Source organism: Lineus longissimus, chromosome 18, assembly GCF_910592395.1.
Source record: "Lineus longissimus chromosome 18, tnLinLong1.2, whole genome shotgun sequence".
In the NCBI taxonomy this organism is placed as follows: domain Eukaryota; kingdom Metazoa; phylum Nemertea; class Pilidiophora; order Heteronemertea; family Lineidae; genus Lineus; species Lineus longissimus.
In genome coordinates, this window is record NC_088325.1 from 11,165,814 (window position 1) to 11,181,190 (window position 15,377).

The 15,377-nt window shown below is 38.5% G+C and overlaps 1 protein-coding gene across 3 annotated transcripts in view; it reads left to right on the top strand.

The window, feature by feature from the left end:
- The window catches only part of LOC135502396 (dopamine D2-like receptor), a 207,885-nt gene that overhangs the window by 110,675 nt on the left and 81,833 nt on the right, over window positions 1-15,377 (top strand). Inside the window, exon 1 of one of the 3 annotated variants that reach the window (XM_064795201.1) lies at window positions 1,295-1,345. The exons of the other annotated variants lie outside the window; for them this stretch is intronic. The gene's annotated coding sequence lies outside the window, so the exon portion shown is untranslated. Of the gene's footprint in view, window positions 1-1,294; window positions 1,346-15,377 lie in introns of those variants that run through there. 3 annotated transcript variants of the gene reach the window in all.

Sequence of the window (15,377 nt, forward strand, 5' to 3'; positions counted from 1 at the left end):
TCGCGTGTGAATTTGCCATCGAATCACTGCTTATGATACACTATCCACAATCCAATCTAGGGATCATCTCAGTAGTGTTTATTGTCAAGAGATATGAATTTGTCAATCTCTTCCCTCAACTCCCTCCCCGCAAAATCACGATTTGTGTTAGATGTTGTAGTTTGATCGTATTCAGTTGCTTATACCAATGTGCCCGTACAACCTTTGCAAGGTTCTTGACGAAAACTTTGATTCAGGTAAAACTAAAAGAGCATATTAAGTAAACTAGTATTCTCTATGGACCTTGAAAATAGTGTACGATGCTAGTATCAAGAAAATGAATAATGATCATAGACAAGAATAATTTAAAATCGTATGAAGATTTTTGAAATTGGTCTTTGTAAGTATAGTCCTCTGTTGACTAATCTTAAAAAGATATCAAACATCAAAACAGTCAAATAGACGCTAACACCTTGTATATACCAAAGAATGCATAGAACTGCAGAGGCAAGTAAAACAAATCCAGCTCCGAAGGGGAATACGATCCATAGAGTTGTGCGCTTGATCTAACGGTTCCTTCGTGCTGCAAGGTGTTGCGATAGATATCTTTTGTACTATTTGAAGTCCCTTGGAATGCGCTATCTTGCTCGAGAGCTGTGATTTTGGTGTATGTGATCTATCATTTAGAGGTGTAAAGGTGTGCGCATAGTCAAAGAAGTGCCGATGGCTAATCAGTACTCTGACACGTTAATTGGGTGACATCTTAGAGTACCATCTCACAGGAAAGCCGCCTTGAACGAATATCAACATTGAAGATTAAAAGCGTTTAATGCGTAATTCCCTACCAATGAGATGTGCAGCTGCATGAGGATATTAGCTTTGACGCCTTTGCCTTCTCTTCCTGGACACAACTAGCCATCGTGCAAACGAACAATTTCTTTTTTTCTCATCGAGAACATTCGTTGTGAAAATCTTGTTATTTGCTGCTCATTGCAGAGCTTCTAATTATTTCTCTATCCTCCCCCACTCATTTGCGCCAATCTCTTCCACCGAGTGACTTCGCCGCAAATGATGCAGTACAGCACTTGAGGAATCCCTCCGCCACTAGTCGCAGTCCTTCGCAGGTTAATCTCAGCGCGCCGCGAGATGACGCTGTCCCGGATTACATCTAGCCTAATCAACTTGGCGCGCGGTGAGGAGAATCATTGTGTGTGTCGTGTTGGTGGCAGTAACTAGCAGTGATTACATCAGGTGAACGATTCTGCGGATAACTGAGGTGAAAGCTTCGGATGAGTTAGGAAATTTTCTCAATCTCAATTTTTTGTCATTTGAGGAATATTATTAGCTTTGTTTGGAAAGTTTCAAGGTAGATATTCGTTTTATTTTATCAATTTGTCCTGACGGTAACAGGTGGTTGTGCAGTTTTCGACACCTCGAATTCTATGTCAAATAAAAGCGATTTTCGTTGGAGTAGGGTATATTTCTCAATTATTTGAAAAAATAACCTGGTGTTACTTGGACATTTTCAATTCTTAAGCATGGTATGGTATTACTTGATGGGTTCAGCTGAACGGTCTGCATTGCTGTCAAAATGTAACATTTGGGGGTGTTTATTCGGTTCCTACGTAAAAAGTCCCTTGGTAAAAATATTAGTATATGATTTTCGACCTTGGTTGACTTGGTATGCATGTTTTGAACTATCCTTACAAGATGCTTGTAAGATTTATGGGTTCAAGTTTGGCTAAATGTTACATGAAGGTAATTTTCTCACAATCGTTCATTTGGGGAATACGATCATGATTGGTTTTGCTTGGAGATTTCTTGATTTGCAAGATCGGGTTTGTTGTCGATTATGGTAATGATACAGCTATGGTTGAAGCCTTGCTATCAACAAGAGACTGGCCAATTGATATTGAAACCATTGACCACTGTGACATGCATCAAGGGTGGTGACATTATGATTTCTATCAAATGAGAAGCGTTAAAAGTGCATGTACGTATGAACTATTATTGAAGTTCGTTATGCTGTGTGTCTGGAGTCAAAATGTGAAACCCTATCGGGTAAATACTTAGACGGTTTGGAGCTAGACAGCGATATGACTGATTTGTCATTAGAGGGAAATCATTGAATCATTGGCAAGTTCTCAAGTGGGGTTTCACTTATTGATCAGTTTTATAGCTGGTAATAGGTTTTCCAGGATTTCTGATACAGGAGTGGGGTACTGTAATGACTTTTGACTGAGAGATACGTTTCCAAAAATATTCTGCTTATTACTAATGAAGCATACTTTGACTTGAATGAGCCCGTTAGTTAGCATTAAAGCATGACTAGTGATTAGCGACAAAAAATTACGACGTCCATGTGAGCACCATCCATGTGTGGTGGTTTCGGCCGAAATCGAATGTTATTTTTCCCTTGCCTCCCAAGTGAAAGAATTCAGAGATAGCCCAATACTCAGTCTATTGTCTTAAAACAAGGCCCCACTCGCACATAGGCCAAAAGTTTCATTGTTCTTCTGTCTTATCAAGGGTTATCAGGGTAAATCTTGATAATATCGACCCCTCCGAAACAGCTTCATGGGAGTCTATAGGCCGACACCGGCAAGGGCAAATGTAGATAGCATATTTGGGTTTTGCACGGTACAGACGACTGTTGTGCAGGAGTAGCTTCCTCACCGGCTTTCAGTCTCCGGAAATATCAGATGCCATTCACAGCTTTCGTCAAGTGTGCTCGATTTTCCTTTGTCTCTGTAAGTTCAAGGCATTACACTTTCAATGTAGAGTTCTATGTCGTGTAACAATGCGGAAAAAAAGGGGAATTTCATGAAGATTTTTCATGAAGTACGCACTATTGGTATTGAAGATCATTGTATTTCGCAACGTTCCGAGACTGGGTTCAATTTGGTTTGAATAGTTTCCTAGGTGAAATCGAGCGATTGATCGATGTCCTACTAAACATGACCATGTGCAAGTTGCGGTCTGGTTGCCAGGCAAAAGTGAGAAAAAAAACATGCAACATGTTCAAGATACATGTTTTACAAATAATACAAATGTCTGAGTCTTTGGATTCTGTTCAAACTTCGTCAGTGCATGATTACACTACTGGATCACACAGTAATTAGTGAGCTAATTCTACTTTTCCTTAGCAGACAATCTCTGAATACTCGGTTGATGTGAGGTGACCAAGTCACCTGTAATGGCGTATTGCTAGCAAAGTTTTAAAGAAATTATGTTACACCCCCATATGCTGTTTGCAGCGCTATTTAAAGCCTCTTTTTGCATCGAGAAACATGTCGGAGGAATGTTCTTTAAAGACTTTTGTCGTGTTTGTCGTAGCGTGAAGATTGTGGGAGTGATTTTAAAGGTCTTCCTTGCCATTATGTAATGTATTCTTCAGCGAGGATGGCATTTTATCCCCCGTTCCTGATGCTGCTGCTGACCTTTTCACGCAAACTGAAAACATAGAGCTGACTAATTCAGCCTTCCTTTCTTCACAGCCTTCCTCGCGATAAGAAAGCGTGGCATCGTTCATCATTTCACCATGCCCTGTCTGAATAGGAGTGAGACAAGATCACGTACTGGGAACCGTTCTTTCCCTTAGCCATGTAAGCTATGCCGCAGCTTGGCGTCGGAGAGCGACGGATCCAGTCAGCTTCACTGAATAAGGTTGAAAAGATGATATTAAGTTAAAGTTGGTGTATAGCCTGGTATAAACTACGGTAGAGATTGTCATCCGACTTACCGCGTATTAATCCAAATCCATCCTGTAACGTTTCAATAGAACACAGATGAGCTGCTCATTCAGAGTTGCAGAAATATAAATGCTGACTAGAATAGTAGTTATACACCTGAATGGAGTAAGGCAAGATCTTGCCTTACTCCATTCAGATACAATAGGCAGATGTCATTTTCTATCTATAGAAAATGACATCTGCCTATTGTATCTCGCCGACTGCATGTGGGGCTCAAACCAAGAGCCGTTTGGCCATCAACCGAGAATCAGAGCCACTGGTCCATATAGATGCTCATAAATCTACGCCTGGTTGTAAGAGGTAATCCCTCAAATAGACCAAAAATCGTAAGATGATGCAAATTACCTTGCAACCAATTTGTTAGGTTGCATTTGCTGTGGCATGTTAGCAAAATATTTTCAGGAAAAACGGGAACTAAAACATACATTGTATTGCTTTTTTATTTTTTACTCAGCGTGCGGTACTCGTCGTTCACGAACACGTCCCTTTTCGTGTTCTCTTGCGAAATAAAATAAATTCACTTGAACCAAACCAAGTGAATCAGCCGGATTTTTTTCCTTTGATTGGGAGAATAATCCAACTGCTGTTATTCGAACCTTTTCTTTTTGCTTATTTTATAACTGTTCTGACATGCGAATCTTGATTGCAAGGTGCAGCGAAAGTTGCTGAATTTGGGTTTGAGAAAGATATTTTTCAGTTAGCTTTATTTTTGTTTGTTTTTCTTACCTCGGGACCCAGGTCGAACAAAATCGTATTGTCAAGATCATAAGTAAGAACCATGTAAGGACCTGTGCCAGTACCTTCGAACGGAATTGATTGTCAGGAATGGGAAATATCAAAATGGGAATTCGTGCCCATCCGACCTTGTCAGGGGCAGGGCGAGTAGATTTTTCTACATCTAATGATAGATTTATGAAAATATTGTTATTTTTAGGCATATTCTGTTATCCAAATTTCATGAATCACCCTGTGCCATGACTGACGTTTCCAGCAGGCTCAATATGTGTAGAGAACGACTGCTTCATTTAAAAGTGGAAAATATTCGATCTATCTGCCTGACGAGGACCATTTCTTCAATGTTTACCCCCAGCAACTTTGAACACAAAGGAAAGTATTGAAAATTGAGATATGCTATTCTTTGATAACGATATAACCACATAACCACGCAAAATGGTATGCCGTAAGCTGCATTTCCTTCGTTCGTATTTCTATTTGAAATTGGGCACCAAGTCCCAGGGTCCAATATTGGAATTTGGCTTTGAATATATCGGGATAATTGTCGATGTAGTGTCTTCGACAGAAATTTGTGTCTGCGGTGGCTACCAATGATATTTAGTTGAATATTAGTTCAACCTAAAGCAGTTTTTGCGAGGCGTTAGATATATATGCAACCCCAATACTAAATAAGAAAAACAATAATCAACTGTTGTTTTGTATCTAAAATAACTTCAAGGTTTGTTTGCTGGATCAATCTTAAAGTGTGTTTTTTTGTAACCCAAACAAGCCATCTTTAAAACTGTTCGCTCCTCATCGAGCCATGGTACCCAGTATAGATAATGGTTCTAAGGGAAAAGAGAAAATCCATGTTATTCTATATTATACAATGTTCATATTAAATGCTCCGCAAATTGCAAAATTAATTGTGACTAAAAGTACTCTAATCAAACCGTTAAGTTTTCACGAGTGCTTTGTTTTCGCGGATATCGCTAATAATCTTGACCCACGAAAAAAGTCGCGAATTTAATTTCACTTCTTTTATTCGAAAAACGAAAAGAAGTTTTTGAAATCCGCCAAATGAAAACAAATCGTGAAAATGTTTTTTCAGGAATTGTCTAAAAAAATAGGTGTGAAAAAAGTGTGAAAAATCTGTCTTTTTCATTGCCAAGGTCGAAAATCCCGATAACGTTATGACAGGATTCTTGTTCGGTTTCGTGTGCACGAACACGTACATTCATTACAAGATCATTTAAAACGAAGACTCCTGTAAATAATGTTGATAAACATGGCGTACTAGCTGAATAAGATCTAAACTATAGAATCGAACTGAGATTTTTTATTTGGGTCGTCATTGCCATATTGTCATTCTTTAGTTTGATGACTATGACATCCCGCAAACGACACCCGTGCAGGAGTTGACAGGAATAATGCAAGACTTCTTCCAACATGTAAAGTGTAATGAGTTATTGTGACCTGCATCATTAGTTCCATTCTTTTATCATAATCGACGGATAAAGACTGATGGATTGTATGATATGTATAATCAATTAGTTGTGACAATCCAGTAAAAAGCATTATTTTCTTAACAAAAGGGTTATAAATTGGCTGAATATCATACGGGCGACGATTTCGTGGCTGATAAGAACATGCCGAGGTGGCATATGGTCATTAAAACAGCAACTGAATTGATGAGCCTATTGTCTTGCTACTGTAAATTGTAAATGACCATATTTTCACAATCATAACTTAATCTCTTACATGCAGAGAATATACTATGTGATACTTTCTATATTTCTTCCCAGGTACTGTAAGTCCGGACGGGCAGGGAAAGAACACATGATTCGTACATCAGCTATCTGCTCTTACTAACAAAGAAAATGAGAAGAACAAATAATTTATAGGAATTGTTATCAATTGAACGTTTGTACATTTACTTCTGAGGACATATACAAGAAAGGAATATGTGAAATTAGACTTAACATTTACACGACATGCTGTGTTGATTGTAAACCATTTGCATTATTTTCTTCTGAAACTGAAATTTTAAACCTAGTTATTGTTATTCATGTCTGCCACCAACGTAGTCTACATTTGAGACTAAAATTCAAAGCTGAAATCGAATCACTTTGTGTCGTTTTTCAGTCTAATTCCTACTTTATGATATTATGCCTGTTTCAAGTCACATAAACTGTCCCATTTATAAGTAGCAGAGCTTTCTAAAGTCGATTTTCTAAATTGTTTTCTAAATGGATTCTATCAGTGATGGATCTATTCGGTGATGGTTACAGCTATATACGTGGATAAAGGGATATTATGAATTGATGGGTACTCTTAAATGACAAATAAAGAAATATTAAAAGTGATGAATTTCATTGTGATGGATTTAATGGATTGACAATGGCAGTTTCTAATATTTAGTGCAGGTGGGCAAAGGAATGAGGCCTTTTTTAAAACCAATTGTAGATTAATACTAGTTCACCACCGTCGTATCTACGAAGCTAATCACTTGATAGAGATTCACGTTTGCAAGTAAGAATAATCAGATGTCATTTCAAGCTGAGTTATCACTACATGTTTGATATCTGTGAGTTATATGTACCACGCAAGCTAATTGTCGTTCATATCACAGAAACTTTACCGGGCTACAATGGTTCCAAGATAAAAAATCTCTATGAGATTCTTACTTATTAAGATATGATTAATTTTTCTACTCATAATCAGTACTATTGTTGTGTAAGATATTCGCTAGTGGTCACTTGGTTTTCTGGCAGTACATTGCCGTATAAAGGGGACAACAAAGTAATGCTTATATTCACCTGGGAGAGAGAGATAAAATAAGCTATAGTCACCAGCACACGCGGCCGGATATTGACCATTCATTGCGCTCATGCGTTCTTTACGGCCTTGCCAGTGAGGCAAAGTTTCTCTCATAACACAATTATTGTTCCCTTGATATAAAAAAAGAACAAAACGGAGTAATAACTTACTGTGGCGTGTACAGACGGCATTAAACGTAAAAATTGAACCACCTGTTTTGCTTAATCTCAGTAATAATTAACATACAGTGGTTACGTTATGTACATTGATTTTGCATTAGTTGATTGCAGGGTTTGTTTTCATTGATCCAATAGTGTTATGTAATTTGTCCCTGAATTGGCCATGAGTCAATTTGTTGAGGGCAATTCCTTTTGGCATGAAACCGCCAATTTGATATCAGTGTTTTCACGTTGACTTATTTTCTGGGGTGGATAGGCAGTAACTGAGAACATTTGTACAAGTATATTTGCTCTACTACTTTGTATATAGTGTTCCAAAAGAATAATGGTACGTAATCAAACTCAATGATTCGTCGATTTTACTAAAATAGTTGTTATTTTTCCAATTAGTTGAGTTCTTGATATTCTGATCTGAGCAGGGCAACTTAAAGAAAGATCATTAATACATCAATACGTTACTTCAAGGTGAATGGCGACGACAACAACAACCTTTATGTGATGGAGGGAAGATTAAAACCAGTCCAATGATTGGTCGGTCAAGTTACCACGTTCTGCCTTGCAACCGAGGGAGCAATCATTTTTTTTCCACCTGACTCTGTCAAAAGCCGCACTCAAATCTAGGATTACTTCACGGCCTCCATCCCCACTCACTGGTTTATTCATCAACATGAAAAATAAAGGTAAAATGTGGTAATAAAAAATGAAATTTGATATTTGATATTTTCGAACTGAATGAATACAGAGTGAATTCAAATATTTACAGCATTGTTGTATTGTGGACCGATATCATCAACAGTAAACCTCGCACTGGTTGATATTGCTTATTCCCTGGGGGTAAGATATAAACAATTCTACACGATGAAGCCAAGCTTTTGATAAATTGTCCATCGTGGCGAGACTTTAGCATCAAACAGGCAGACCAAAACAAAAAAGATGGCGGAAATCGTTTTTTTCAGTGCGAAAAATCGGTCCAAAGTTGGTATTTTTTCCTGCTTTCTGAAGTTTATTTTAGGCAGAATTTCATGACAAGGACTAATAAAAGGGTGCTTTTTCATTATTTATCATTTGATTTCGGGGAAAATGGGTTTGGGGGGGGGGTGTTTTTGAGAACTTTATTGAGTGAATAACGCGAAAAAACGAAATAATGAAAAAATCATGTTATATTGGAAAATCGGCGAAAATGACTCCGGGGTCTCCCCTTAAGTAGACAGAAGGATGTTCATTGAATACACCGCTGCCCTAGGTAAAAAGAACATATAAACGAACAAACTGGCGGCCGAGCTGTTAACTCAGTTCTCCCTTTAGAAAATTAAAGGGATACTCTTGTGTTTGAGCCCAAATGTAGTAACATGCAAAAGTGTTCCATAGGTAAGTTTGAATGACACAAAATGGTAATTTTTAACGCCCTATAATTTTGGAAAATTTATTACATCACGATGTTCATGCATACAATGAAATGTGTCAAATAAACCATTTGGCTGCAAAGTGTGTCAAATTCTTAAATGTAGTTACGTGCTATAACCAACTCATAATGTATGGCCGCAGACACACATATATCTTTGGATAGTAAACACTGCAAATAGCTATGATTACCCATCGGGAAATAAGTAATGCATGACTTCATAATTTGCCTTGCGGCCGCAGCCTAGTATAATGTCATACCACCCCCACCTAAAGTTCTTGAGGGAATGCCATTTGAATGTGTGGGCTAGTGCTGCCCGTGGTATTTTGTTAACCCTTATGTCGGATGGCCTTTGGTTTAAATATCCTCTTGGTGAGATACAAAGCGCAATCATTAATTCTTTATATTATCATTTTTATCAAGAGTTCATATATATTATTATTCATTAAATGTATTTAATCTCAAGTGTTTCCCTCCCCTATATTGCTTCTCACTAAATTTTAGTCAGAAAAAAAGAAGAAAAGTCGAAAAATGCCTTTTTCTTAAAATGCCTTTTGCTCAAAAATGCCTTTTTCTCAAAAATGCCTTTTTCTCAAAAATGCCTTTTTCTCAAAAATGAACGATTTAGGCCAGATGCGACTCGATAAAATACAATCATACAGGAACACAGACCCCCCCCCCCCTGTTACTGAAACACATAAGTTAAACAAACATACCTTATACGATCTACCACATGCTCTTGCCAACAATGTCTGGAATTTTTGTCTGATTGTGACCAATTGAATTCATGTGAAAGCGTTTATTACTAATTGGTAAATGTCCGGATCTGGGAATAAATATTTTACGCCCGACCTTTTAAGAAAAATGTTTTTCATATATAACGAATTTAGTTTTCCCGACTTTCATTTTTGCTTTGATCAATACAGACATTTATCTTATAAATATTTTTCCTCAAAATAGCAAATATCAATAACTTTTTACATCGTACTAAATTAGAAAGTAGACATAACGTGGTTGTAATTGTATGAGTTATCGCTCATTAAAGTTCGGAAGGTTAAGCCCACCCGATATATTGATTTATAGTTCTGTGATAAGGCCTCTTTAGAAAATCGCCTATGCCCAAGCCGAGTCTTGAATTGTGTTGATGATGCATTATTTATTAAGAGTTATACAAAGAGAAGTATCGATATTTTCTGATTAACAAATAAGCCAAGAGCGAAGGGTTATCGACAATGAGAGATATAAAAAATGATATATAAGCTCGCCTTAAATATTTTGTAGATATCTAATATCTGTCATAACGTCGTGAAAGTCTAATGGAGAGAAATATAATTGCAGACATCGTATCACTCACACCTAGGAATAATATTTTTTAGCAAGTTCGTTATATCTTCGCGTTTCACCCAAATCAAAAATGGTGCTATGAAAGCTTTTCAACATAATTTTCAAAAAAAAAGCATGCAGTGCATTTCCCGACTTGTGTTTCAACTTATAGTAGGAACGAACGATCTAACAAGCCCCGCATTTCCCGACTGAAGTTTCAAAAACAAGCCGCGCCGTTTATACTCTGTTTCCTCACGTATGTCGTCTTTGGACGCCATATTTAAGAGGCCCGAAGAGATGAATTATACCGCACATACCTAATATAAAGGTTAGGCTTAGTGGATTGGCCAGATGGCTCAGATCGTGGCGCAGGCCCATGACCAGAGACACCCACTACGTGCAGCCCACTACCATTGGTCGATGGGATTTTAAATGAATTGAATGGGTTGTTTTACCAAACAATCGTGTTTGGGGTTTATTCATGGCGTGACCGAGGCGAAGCAAATGGACAATGCCAATTCATCACGTGAGAAAAAAACCCGCCCTGCATGGGTCAACCCTATTGCGTACCCCCACCCAATGCATGGACACTACCCGTACACTGTTATTTTGTATTAGCGGTATAGGAAGACGGTTTACTTGAAGAAACAGAGTATTTCTGTCAGAGCAGGAACAAACGATGTAGCAAGCAATGAATACAATTGGCGTGGGTTTTGAAAACAACGTGTTAAGAATTGTTTTATCACGGATGACGTAATTTGTTAGCAATTTGTAATTCATTTTCCAACGCACTGGATTGAAGTTCTTTATTCCCGTTCCCTTTTGATTCAATGGTTTATGCATAAAGTAAACTATAGCATCATGACTGAAGGCACTTGATATTCATTTATGAAAAGTCTCCCTAATAATAATGTGTGGCAGCTATTCTGTGCATTGCTTCCGCTTGGAAATCATCGCCTGAGGCAACGCTTCACAATGTCTTCATACACTAATTACGCCAATCGTAGGTTAAAAACGTGGCTGGTTGCTTTCCGAGCTATGCTCTGTCCAAAGGCAATCCACTCCGCGTTGCTGAAAGCCTTGCTTCGCCACAATAGAGTTGGAAGCTTCAATGCGAATAGTCTGTTCTCGTTGTTAGTTTTGACTTTTATTTCAATGTGCTATTTATAGAGTGACATTTGATGGTGTAACTTGGGGAAAAATTGTGATACTAAAGGCAACTAACGGAACCGAATATGGTCAATGGAGACTGTCAACGCGTTGAATGCATTATTATAAGTTTATGCCTTTAAAATACACACGTACAACGGAATACAGGGCATCCTTTTCCATTTGCGCCTAGGCGGAGACTGTTGTGTTCATTTTCCCAAGGCAACACAACGGCCCATTTTGACCTCAAATCCTCAATTCGTTGAAGGCTTATGCACTCTGAGAGGTCTCCCCCTCCGTACACTTCACGCTCTAGGCTAAACTCTCATGAAGTGATATTCAAAAACAGATAGTTTTGCCGTTATTCGGAATCCACGTGCTTTAATTGCCTACTTCCCAGAATGACTAATGCCTCAAGCCATGCAATGATTATCCATTGGAAGCGTTATAATGGGAATACGAATCCATTGGATGCATCAAGGCTATACCCTTCATTCATCAACCAGGGATGTAATCCTTTCTAAGTCAGATTTATTGACAATACCCCTGCTTCATTGATGAGGTATTCTCCTATTAGAAATGTTAGGACTAACGTATCGAGATTGAACGCATTTCCAGGTCGAAAATTCAGTTGAGTTCTTAGTTAAAATCGTATTCAGTTTCTATGCATGTACATGTACATGTACACTCCTAATAAGAATCCTGTGTGATTCTCAGTTTAAGAATATTTCCTACATCGAATAATTGTATATGTACACGAAAATAAATAAGACGTTAGGTAAGATTCTGTAGAATGTGATTTTTGTTGCTTTATTGCTGCTTTGTTGTTTTGCACCAACCCATAGACGGTTACGGATGCCTAACCAAAACCGATGACGCCAAAACTAGGCAATGTGTAAGAGCGGTGAATTGTGGCCAAGGTGTTTTAGAATGTAACTTATGCAAGTATCAATTCGTGTCTTGTACCCCCCCCCCCCCTCCTCAAGGGTACGACACCTTATCACCCTATAACGACATCTTAAGGCTCAAGCATCACCCTTTTTTCACCAATGCTACTTTTTCTTTCGTCAAGACATCACCATCAACAATATATCAGTTATCACCGTCATATAAAGTAACCGGACTAATTTTACTGGGTAAGGCTGAATGTTCGACAAGACATCGACACATTAGCATCCTTATTCTTTCCAGCTTCGCCAAATTTTCACTAAAGGAAAAATAAATGCTACTCAAGCATCGGCAAAGATTAGTGGTGATAGCTTAACTACCCCTGAGGAGGGGGGGCGGGGGGGGTACAAGAAACGAATTGATACTTGCATCAGACCGTACATCTTTTATGTAGGAATATACAGCACATCAATAACAGCAATAACATTAGCCCGCGTCCCGATCACAATATACCAAAGCCTGCAGCTGAGGCCAGGCTGACAACACAATACTTCGCCTGTTAACGGGCAGAGCATCGTAATCATGAAAGGTTCCGATGCTCAGATGATTAGAGTCATGGCTTCTGTTTGAAGAGGCCCTGCCTATAATCAGCTTCATTTCCGTTCTGTAATGCCAATCGCCGGTGCTGTCAGCTTAGACAAGGTCGGAGTCGCCTCACCTGTTGACTAGCGCTTTGAATGCGATGCTTGTCACGAAAATATATTATGCGTTTCAATATTTGCGGCTTTATTTTCCATGTTCTCTTATTGAATATGGCGAAAATATCGCCTTCTGGGCCCGGTTGTTCCAGGCAAGTGTTGTCCCTAACGCTGTCGATAATAATTTTTTAACATGGCGTTAAGACTAAGGGATCAACTGAAAGAGATAACGTCAGTGTTAGTGGCAAAATTAGTTTCGAACAACCAGACCATGATGTTAGTTACTGAAAAAAATAAGTCATTGGTTTCGTAATTCAGAATCACTTTTGGTAAGACACTAACACTATTGCGATTTGACTCACTTTTTTATTGTCATGGTACTATCAGTTTATGCTATTTGAATGATGGACTAGACGGTGCTGTTATATAGCAGATTCACGAAGGGTGTGATGTTTTAGCACCGAAACCTTGCCCTCTGGGCAGTTGCAAGAACCATCGCTGTCAACATGTAATTTATAAATGAAGTAGAGTTACGCAAACAGGTTTTAACAACAAGGGATGCCACAGATGTAATGGTTGTTAGTGGGATTTCACAGAGATACTTTAAATGTTGGTTGTCGGTTGGATTTTACAGAGATGATCCTTTAAATGTTGTCACCTAAAAAAGAAATCTCTTCCAATATTTTCAGTTCTTAACACCGAATGTTAGTCTCCTAGGCTATAACATGTGGCAGATATCTGAATTCAGAGGCGTCGAATACATTATGAAACACATGCATTATCACTATCTTCCTCCGCTCCGTCCCACTTGCGGACATGTGGCTGGCATTTCCAATGGCAGCGGCACAATAGCGGAGATGCCATGCAATTGATTAGTTCACCATAGTGAATCCTGAGTGACCTTGGCTGTTTCATTCTTTTCTTTTAGCTTTATTTAGGTAGGTGCCGTTGGTCTAGTGCTTCTCTTTTTAACAACAGGAGAAAACAGCATTTTTGTTCAGCTCCTCTTAAAAACATTAACACTTCTCATCAAACTAGCCTTTCTGTGTGGTGACACTCGGATTCACATCACGTCAGCATCACCATTCTTGGAGAACTATATATGCTTGAATGCACGCAGGCCATGTACTTATTCATGAAGACATCGGTGTTTTGGCGCAAATTTGATAACATGATGTAAATCATTATTTAATCTGTCAAATATCATGCCTACAACTCCAGAAGGAAGGGTTCAAATCCACTTGGAAGGAAATTGTGTTTTTAAAAGGTATTTTTTGCGCCGTCACGTAACGTCGAAATCTAGCCTGACATAACTGACTGTCAACTCCTATTCTTTTGATCTTTTTTTAAAACTGACCCGGAGAAATTTCATTTCATTCAGGACCCCTTGCGCGCAAAACGAAACAATGTTGATGATAATATATTTTACCATACATAGCGCTGTGTACGACGTTTACTGTATTCATATATACGAGTATTGTCAGGCATCGCAGAATGTTTGGGTCGATCTTTTGATGAGCGATGTTCAATATTGTCGTCTGGTGAATATACCTTTTATCAGAAAACAATAACACCCACTGGCTTTTATCGATGTACTTATGTTTTATCCTATCAGCCCGGTAATGGTTTATGATGCAAAGGCGTGTCATCAAAAATGGCACTACATTTATCTGTATGCACACTTACGACTTGGATCGAAACAGATTACCTGGTATAACATGTATATTAGCAATATACTTCTGAGCATTGTATCCTTTTTTTTTCGATAACCTGTATTTTCGGATCTGTCCGGTAATAGTGTCATCACAAATGGCTCTGGCGTTATCTGCATTCGCACTTACGACTTGGATCGAAACACAGTACATGTATTTGGTCAAAACGCACAGGACTGGTAAATGGTTTAATGCACGACGTGACATCACCTAAATCCATAATGTGATGTGCTCGCATATTTTACCTGGATGGAAACAGCATATTTTATACGATGCTATCAGTTCGTAATAGCATGTTACCTGAGCACGTTGGACCTGTTGGATCATTTTAGAAAAAAAATGCTCAATCTGTCCGCTGCCCAGTCACCTTCCACCGTACAGTAGTAGGTTTCAGTTTCCAAATTGCCAAAAAAAGTCTAAAAACTCTAAATCTCACTGAATTATAACGCAATTCCTCAACCTAGCAGACTGGTAATGGTTTAATGGACAGTGTATTGTCACAAAAGTCTGTTCTGTCGGCCATAATACATGTAGCAGACTGTAAACTTAGATAACATCAAAACACTTTTTGGTGGTACTATCAATTACTTAGAATAAGCTCCTGCACAGGGTTTCACATTGTCCTCTCGGGATTGCACTGCAATTGGATCAGGAATTGCGTTGTAATTCAGTGAGATTTAGAGTTTTTATACTTTTTTTGGCAATTTGGAAACTGAAACCTACTACTGTACGGTGGAAGGTGACTGGGCACCGGACAAATT